We start from the raw sequence: 9972 nt of genomic DNA on the forward strand, positions 1-9972 counted from the left end.
AGGCTTCCAAACCTGGGGGTCCGGCAACGAGAGGAGGAATTCCTAGAGAATCAGACTTTGAAGGCTAGCGGGATTTGATTGCAGGACATTGATAGGACTGAGGGAACAGAGACTTCACTCTTGCAGGGCACACACAAAGTAGTGTGTGCATCAGGACCCAGGGGAAGGAGCAATGACCCCATAGGATACTGAACCAGACCTAACTGCTAGTGTTGGAGGGTCTCCTGCAGAGGTGGGGGGTGGCTGTGGCTCACAGTGGGGACAAGGACACTGGCAGCAGAAGTTCTGGAAGTACTCCTTGGCATGAGCCCTCCCAGAGTTTGCCAGCAGCCCCACCAAAGAGCCTAGGTAGGCTCCAGTGTTGGGTTCCCTAAGGCCAAACAATCAACAGGGAGGGAACCCAGCCCCACCCATCAGCAGTCAAGCGGATTAAAGTTTTACTGAGCTCTGCCCACCAGAGCAACAGCCAGCTCTACCCACCACCAGCCCCTCCCATCAGGAAAACTGCACAAGCCTCTTAGATAGCCTCATCCACCAGAGGGAAGACAGCAGAAGCGAGAAGAACTACAATACTGCAGCCTGTGGAACAAAAACCACATTCACAGAAAGATACACAAGATGAAAAGGCAGAGGGCTATGTACCAGATGAAGGAACAAGATAAAACCCCAGAAAAACAACTAAATGAAGTGGAGATAGGCAACCTTCCAGAAAAAGAATTCAGAATAATGATAGTGAAGATAATCCAGGACCTTGGAAAAAGAATGGAGGCAAAGATCAAGAAGATGCAAGAAATGTTTAACAAAGACCTAGAAGAATTAAAGAACAAACAGAGATGAACAATACAATAACTGAAATGAAAACTACACTAGAAGGAATCAATAGCAGAATAACTGAGGCAGAAGAACGGATAAGTGACCTGGAAGACAGAATGGTGGAATTCACGGCTGTGGAACAGAGTAAAGAAAAAAGAATGCAAAGAAATGAAGACAGCCTAAGAGACCTCTGGGACAACATTAAATGCAACAACATTCGCATTATAGGGGTCCCAGAAGGAGAAGAGAGAGAGAAAGGACCCGAGAAAATATTTGAAGAGATTATAGTTGAAAACTTCCCTAACATGGGAAAGGAAATAGCCACCCAAGTCCAGGAAGCACAGCAAGCCCCATACAGGATAAACCCAAGGAGAAACACGCCACGACACATAGTAATCAAATTGGCAAAAATTAAAGACAAAGAAAAATTATTGAAAGCAGCATGGGAAAAATGACAAATAACATACAAGGGAACTCCCATAGGGTTAACAGCTGATTTCTCAGCAGAAACTCTATAAGCCAGAAGGGAGTGGCACAATATACTTAAAATGATGAAAGGGAAGAACCTACAACCAAGATTACTCTACCCAGCAAGGATCTCATTCAGATTCGATGGAGAAATCAAAAGCTTCACAGACAAGCAAAAGCTAAGAGAATGCAGCACCACCAAACCAGCTCTATAACAAATGCTAAAGGAACTTCTCTAAGTGGGAAACACAAGAAAAGAAAAGGACCTACAAAAACAAACCCAAAACAATTAAGAAAATGGTCATAGGAACATACATATCGATAATTACCTTAAACGTGAATGGACTAAATGCTCCAACCAAAAGACACAAGCTTGCTGAATGGATACAAAAACAAGACCCATATACATGCTGTCTACAAGGGACCCACTTCAGATGTAGGGACACATACAGACTGAAAGTGAGGGGATGGAAAAAGATATTCCATGCAAATGCAAATCAAAAGAAAGCTGGAGTAGCAATACTCCTATCAGATAAAATAGACTTTAAAATAAAGAATGTTACAAGAGACAAGGAAGGACACTACATAATGATCAAGGAATCAAACCAAGAAGAAGATATAACAATTATAAATATATATGCACCCAACATAGGAGCACCTCAATACATAAGGCAACTGCTAACAGCTCTAAAAGAGTAAATCGACAGTAACACTATACTAGTGGGGGACTTTAACACCTCACATACACCAATGGACAGATCATCCAAAATGAAAATAAATAAGGAAACAGAAGCTTTAAATGACACAATAGACCAGATAGATTTAATTGATATTTATAGGACATTCCATCCAAAAACAGCAGTTTACACTTTCTTCTCAAGTGCGAATGGAACATTCTCCAGGATACATCACATCTTGGGTCACAAATAAAGCCTCAGTAAATTTGAGAAAATTGAAATCATATCAAGCATCTTTTTTGACCACAACGTTATGAGATTAAAAATAAATTACAGGGAAAAAAAAGTAAAAAACACAAAAACATGGAGGCGAAACAATACGTTACTAAATAACCAAGAGGTCGCTGAAGAAATCAAAGAGGAAATCAAGAAATACCTAGAGACAAATGGCAATGAAAACACGATGATCCAAACCTATGGGATGCAGCAAAAGCAGTTTTAAGAGGGAAGTTTATAGCTATACAAGCCTACCTCAAGAAACAAGAAAAATCTCAAATAAACAATCTAACCTTACACCTAAAGGAACTAGAGAAAGAAGAACAAACAAAACCCAAAGTTAGCAGAAGGAAAGAAATCATAAAGATCAGAGCAGAAATAAATGAAATAGAAACAAAGGAAACAATAGCATAGATCAATAAAACTAAAAGCTGGTTCTTTGAGAAGATAAACAAAATTGACAAATCATTAGCCAGACCCATCAAGAAAAAGAGGGAGAGGACTCAAATCAATAAAATTAGAAATGAAACAGGAGAAGTTACAACAGACACCGCAGAAATACAAAGCATCCTAAGAGACTACTACAAGCAACTCTATGCCAATAAAATGGACAACCTGGAAGAAATGGACAAATTCTTAGAAAGGTATAACCTTCCAAAACTGAACCAGGAAGAAAGAGAAAATATGAACAGACCAATCACAAGTAATGAAATTGAAACTGTGATTAAAAATCTTCCAACAAACAAAATTCCAGGACCAGATGGCTTCACAGGTGAATTCTATCAAACATTTAGAGAAGATCTAAAACCCATCCTTCGCAAATGCTTCCAAAATATTGCAAAGGAAGGAACACTCCCAAACTCATTCTATGAGGCCACCATCACCCTGATACCAAAACCAGACAAAGATACTACAAAAAAAGAAAATTACAGACCAATATCACTGATGAATATAGATGCAAAAATCCTTAACAAAATATTAGCAAACAGAATCCAACAACACTTTAAAAGAATCATACACCATGATCAAGTGGGATTTATCTCAGGGATGCAAGGATTCTTCAATGTATGCAAATCAATCAATGTGATGCACCATATTAACAAACTGAAGAAGAAAAACCAAACGATCATCTCAATAGATGCAGAAAAAGCTTTTGACAAAATTCAACACCCATTTATGATAAAAACTCTCCAGAAAGTGGGCATAGAGGGAACCTACCTCAACATAATAAAGGCCATATACAACAAACCCACAGCAAACATCATTCTCAATGGTGAAAAACTGAAAGCATTCCCTCTAAGATCAGGAACAAGACAAAGATGTCCACTCTCACCACTATTATTCAACATAGTTTTGGAAGTTTTAGCCACGGCAATCAGAGAAGCAAAAGAATTAAAAGGAATACAAATTGGAAAGGAAGAAGTAAAACTGTCACTGTTTGCAGATGACATGATACTATACATAGAGAATCCTAAAAATGCCACCAAAAAAACTACTAGAGCTAATCAATGAATTTGGTAAAGTAGCAGGATACAAAATTAATGCACAGAAATCTCTTGCATTCCTATACACTAATGATGAAAAATCTTAAAGAGAAATTAAGGAAACACTCCCATTTACCATTGCAACAAAGAGAATAAAATACCTAGGAATAAACCTACCTAGGGAGACAAAAGACCTGTATGCAGAAAACTATAAGACACCGATGAAAGAAATTAAAGATGATACCAACAGATGGAGAGATATACCAGGTTCTTGGATTGGAAAAATCAATATTGTGAAAATGACTATACTACCCAAAGCAATCTACAGATTCAGTGCAATCCTTATCAAATTACCAATGGCATTTTTTACGGAACTAGAACGACCATCTTAAAATTTGTATGAAGACACAAAAGACCCTGAATAGCCAAAGCAGTCTTGAGGGAAAAAAACGGAGCTGGAGGAATCAGACTCCCTGACTTCAGACTATACTACAAAGCTACAGTAATCAAGACAATATGGTACTGGCACAAAAACAGAAACATAGATCAATGGAACAAGATAGAAAGCCCAGAGATAAACCCACATACCTATGGTCAATTAATCGATGACAAAGGAGGCCAGGATATACAATGGAGAAAAGACAGTCTCTTCAATAAGTGGTGCTGGGAAAACTGGACAGCTACATGTAAAAGAATAAAATTAGAACACTCCCTAACACCATACACAAAAATAAACTCAAAATGGATTCAAGACCTAAATTTAAGACCGGACACTATAAAACTCTTAGATGAAAACATAGGAAGAACACTCTTTGACATAAATCACAGCAAGATCTTTTTTGATCCATCTCCTAGAGTAATGGAAATAAAAACAAAAATAAACAAATGGGACCTAATGAAACTTAAAAGCTTTTGAACAGCAAAGGAGACCATAGACAAGACAAAAAGACAACCCTCAGAATCGGAGAAAATATTTGCAAACGAGTCAACGGACAAAGAATTAAACTCCAAAATATATAAACAGCTCATGCAGCTCAATATTAAAGAAACAAACCACCCAATCCAAAAATGGGCAGAAGACCTAAATAGACATTTCTCCAAAGAAGACATACAGATGGCCAAGAAGCACATGAAAAGCTGCTCAACCTCACTAATTATTAGAGAAATGTAAATCAAAACTACAATGAGGTATCCCCTCACACCAGCTAGAATGGGCATCATCAGAAAATCTACAAACAACAAATGCTGGAGAGGGTGTGGAGAAAAGGGAACCCTCTTGCACTGTTGGTGGGAATGTAAATTGGTGCAGCCACTATGGAGAACATTATGGAGGTTCCTTAAAAAACTAAAAATAGAATTACCATATGACCCAGCAATCCCACTACTGGGCATATACCCAGAGAAAACCATAATTCAAAAAGACACATGAGGGGCTTCCCTGGTGGCGCAGTGGTTGAGAGTCCATCTGCCTATGCAGGGGACACAGGTTTGTGCCCTGGACTGGGAAGATCCCACATGCCGCAGAGCGCTGGGCCCGTGAGCCATGGCTGCTGAGCCTGCACGTCCGGAGCCTGTGGTCTGCAACGGGAGAGGCCACAACAGTGAGAGGCCCACGTACCCCCCCCAAAAAAAAAAAGACATATGCACACCAATGTTCATTGCAGCACTATTTACAATAGCCAGGTCATGGAAACAACCTAAATGCCCATCGACAGACGAATGGATAAAAAAGTTGTGGTACATGTATACAATGGAATATTACTCAGCCATAAAAAGGAACGAAATTGGGTCATTTGTTGAGACGTGGATGGATCTAGAGACTGTCATACAGAGTGAAGTAAGTCAGAAAGAGAAAAGCAAATATCGTATATTAATGCATGTGTGTGGAACCTAGAAAAATGATACAGGTGAACCGGTTTGCAGGGCAGAAATAGAGACACAGATGTAGAGAACAAACATATGGACACCAAGGGGGGAAAGCGGCGGGGGGGTGGGGGGAGTGTGATGAATTGCGAGATTGGGATTGACATGTATACACTAATGTGTACAAAATTGATGACTAATAAGAACCTGCTGTATAAAAAAATAGATAAAATAAAATTTTAAAATTAATAAAAAAAAAGAAGCAATAGGAACAAAAACACAGAGACATAAAATATGATAGTAAAATTATGACCAAAATACTAGCTATGGGGCTTCCCTGGTGGCGCAGTGGTTGGGAGTCTGCCTGCCGATGCAGGGGACACGGGTTCGTGCCCCGGTCCGGGAGGATCCCACATGCTGCGGAGCGGCTGGGCCCATGAGCCGTGGCCGCTGAGCCTGCGCGTCCGGAGCATGTGCTCCGCAACAGGAGAAGCCACAACAGTGAGAGGCCCGCGTATCGCAAAAAAAAAAAATACTAGCTATGTTAATGATTGGCCATAGTGAACTACTAAAAAGAAAAGATTGTAAGGTTGGGGAACAAGACAAAACTCCCACCGTATGGCCTATTTAAGAGATATTCCCAAAGCAAAGTAATTGAACAATGTTGAAAAATAGTTAAGGTAAATATATATCAAGTAAGGGCTACATCAAACTAAGCAGGTACAGTAACCTTAATATGAGGCAAGTAAGGCTGAATTCAGGGCAAACGATATTAAGTGAGACAAAGAACACTTTATAACAATAAAGAATATAATCCACAATTGAAGATTGAACACACCAAATAACAGCACCAAAATTCAAAGCAAAAGCTACAGGAAATACAAGAAAGGTCAGACAGATACACAGTAGAGGCAGATGATTTTAATTCACCTCTTTCAGCTCATGACAGATCAATGGACCAAATTAAGTAAAGACATAGAAAAACCAAAATTGCATAAGTAATGACATTTAATTGATGTATACGTATTTCTAAAAATTGTCCATATATTAGGCCACAAATAAAACCTCACCAAAAAAGCAGACATAATACAGAACCTGGTAACACAGAAGAAAAACTAGAAATTAATCACAAAGTTATGGATCACAAAATCCTACCACCTGGACGTTTTTGAAAACTCTCTTTTAAACAACTCGGATCAAAAAAGAGACCTATATAGAAATTGTACAGTATCTAGAAAACAAGAATATCAAAAAACATTCCATATATTGGAACCTGTGGGATCCCATTCAGGTAGAGCCCAGAGGAAGTCATGGCTGGTGTACTTATATCAGTAAATGAAAAAGAGTGAAAATATACAAATTAAGCATAATAAAATAGAAAAATGAAAGATCTAATCAGCACAGCTGTCGGGGAGCCCAACGCGCCACTCCGCGTCCTGCCCCATCTGTCCCCTGGAGTCGCCACCCGCCGTCACCGCGCCATGACCACCCAGCAACTAGTCCTCCAGGGCCCGGGACCGTGGGGCTTCTGCCTTGTGGGGGGCAAGGACTTCGAGCAGCCTCTCACCATCTCCCGGGTCACTCCCGGAAGCAAGGCTGCTATAGCTAATTTATTATGTGCTGGAGATGTAATCACAGCCATCGACGCACTTGGAAGCTCAGGAGAAAATCAAGGGCTGCACAGACAACTTGACTCTCACAGTAACCAGATCTGAACAGAAAATCTGGTCTCTTCTGGTGACAGAGGAAGGGAAACATTATCCATACAAGATGAATTTAGCCTCTGAACCGCAAGAGGTCCTACACATAGGAAGCACCCACAACCAGAGCGCCCTGCCCCTTACCGCCTCACCTGCCTCCACTTCTGCTCCAGGGTCATCACAAACCAGTACAACAACCCAGCTGGCCTCTACTCCTCTGAAAACATCTCCAACTTCAACAGTGCCTTGGAGTCAAAGACGGCAGCCAGTGGGCAGGAGACGAATGGCAGAGCGTTAGACCATTCTCAGCTTCCAAGCGGACTCGTCATTGATAAAGAATCTGAAGTTTACAAGATGCCGCAGGAGAAACGAGAGTTAAATGAGCCTCCAAAACAGTCCGCTTCACTCCTGGTTTTGCAGGAAATCCTGGAGTCTGAGGAGAGAGGGGATGCCCACCGTCCCTCAGGATTCAGGAGAGTTAAGGCTCCAGTCACCAAAGTGGCTGCATAGATTGGAAATGCCCAGAAGCTGCCCATGTGTGACAAATGTGGCACCAGCACTGTCGGCATGTTTGTGAAGCGGCGGGACCGTCACCGCCACCCTGAGTGTTATGTGTGCACCGACTGTGGCAACAACCTGAAACAGAAGGGCCATTTCTTTGTGGAGGATCAGATCTACTGTGAAAAGCACACCCGGGAGCGGGTCACTCCACCCGAGGGCTATGATGTGATCACTGTGTTCCCTAAGTGAGCAGGCAGCCCTGCACCCAACACTTCTCCAGCGAGCCCCTGCTGCATCTTGTCCTCTGAAAGCTCTGGCCCCTCTTTTCTTGAAAGTTCTCGCTTACTTTGGTTTTATCCCTGCTCGTTAGCTAACTGACTCACGCTGGCTGCGTGATGCCCGCTTTTGTAATTAACGGAAGATGGTTTTGTTCAGGGTCCCGTTACCAGCATCACTGTGTCTTCTCCTCCATTCATCTCTGCTGCAAATGGACATCAGCTAAATTTGAACCAAACTGAATTTAATATGTCTGACAATGATTTTTTTACTCAATAAATTAATAGACTTCAAAACAAAAAAAAAAGATCTAATCAAAAAACAGAACAGGGCCTCTCACGGTGCCGACTGTAGGCAGCTCTGTGGCCCACACGGGACATTTCTTAGGGAAATTGCTTTATCCTTGTGCACACCGTGCCAACTTTGGAGCTGTTGAAAGACACCTTTAACAGATTTGAAAGCAGCGGCCAAGCAGCAGCCCCAGAGGAGACCATGCTGGGTCATGGAGGGCACGGTGCTTTCCTTGCTGGCCTCGAGGCCTCTGCCCCATCAGTGGCAGGCGGGGGCCTCAGAAGCTGCCCACCCTGGCGATGGTGGAGTGGACACACAGCAGCCCTTTGCTACTCCCCCCAAGACAGGACCCAGAGTGAAGTGCTCATGTCCATTAATGGCCATCCACTAAGGAAAATTAGTGACAGCACAATATAACGAAGGGCAGGGTTTGAATCCCTTCCTGTCCATTGGGCCCTGGCAAGGGCTTACCCTCTCTGAGACTCATCTGAAAAGTGCTCTATGTGCTAAGCTTGCCTGTCTTTGCAAGGATCAGGGAGACATCTGTAAAGTCTGAAATGGCACAGGGCACCTGGGAGGCACCCAGTAAATGTTAAGTGCTCCTTTAAACTGTGTATGCCCTGCGACATTGCCATTTCACCACCTGAATGCATCCTAAAGAAACACCAGGGCGTGCACTAGGATTCAGCTACAGAAGCAAAGGGCAGGGTGGTTCATAGAACCAAAATGTGGAGATTAAGGTAAATGCTCACAATAGGGGGCTACAACTTTTTCATGGGGTCCCCAGCTTCCAGCCAGATCTACTCTGCCCGTACCTCCCCTGCACCCAGCTGGGATGTTGCCTCTGCAGTCCTCGCCCCAGAGAAGGTCCAGCTCCTACGGTCTCCTGTAGCTGTGACTGAACTAACAAATGAATAAAAGACGGGCTAAGTAACTCGGTTTTATTCCCCATGGAACCTGTCAAAGGCAGTGGTCAGGATCAGAAGCCAGAGCTGGGAGACAGGAAGTTACTAATGCAGATTCCCAACTCCTAAACCGGGGTCACAGGTCTATCTTCATGTCTTTGTCCAGGCAGTTGGGACCCCCAGTCCTTCCTTCCTCACCTCCCCAATCCAGCCTGAGAGCCCCACCTCCTCCAGGAAGCCTGCCCTGATCCCCCCAGGGCCTCTAGGTGCCTGCCCCACACTTCTGTCACCCCTGAGCCAGCCACGACTTTCTGGTCCACTGATCCGTGTTTTTCTACCTTGAGGGGCATTCCTCTGGGGACAGGAAGCTCTCCCCTGGGCTTCTTCACCAACTCCCATCCAACCCCACCTAGCACATATACAAACAAGCACCGTGCTTTGGAAGACAGGGAAGAATACATGTATGGGTGTGAAGAGGAGATTCTGGGCTTCAGCAAGTTCTCACGTTCTGCTCTCTCTAGAGGCTTCAGCAGGGAAAGGGCCGGGGCTGGAGTCAGGAGATGAGAGCACGGGGCCTCGTTCTCCATTAACACAGTCACTGCCTCTGAGCCGCTGACCCTGGGCTGTATCCAGTCTGCCCCTTGTTATACACTGCTGTGCAGCCTTCCTGCTCCCAGCCTCATTTATTCTTTCAACAAACACTTGGTGGATGGCTGTC

At 43.1% G+C, this 9972-nt stretch overlaps 1 pseudogene across 1 annotated transcript; it reads left to right on the top strand.

Moving 5' to 3' along the window:
* Positions 1–7062: 7062 nt before the first annotated feature.
* LOC309962265 (PDZ and LIM domain protein 1-like) lies at positions 7063–8031 on the top strand (annotated as a pseudogene). Its single transcript has one exon. The product of its transcript is annotated as a PDZ and LIM domain protein 1-like (transcript).
* Positions 8032–9972: the final 1941 nt, after the last annotated feature.

Source organism: Leucopleurus acutus, assembly GCF_964270905.1.
Source record: "Leucopleurus acutus genome assembly, chromosome: 5".
NCBI lineage: Eukaryota > Metazoa > Chordata > Mammalia > Artiodactyla > Delphinidae > Leucopleurus > Leucopleurus acutus.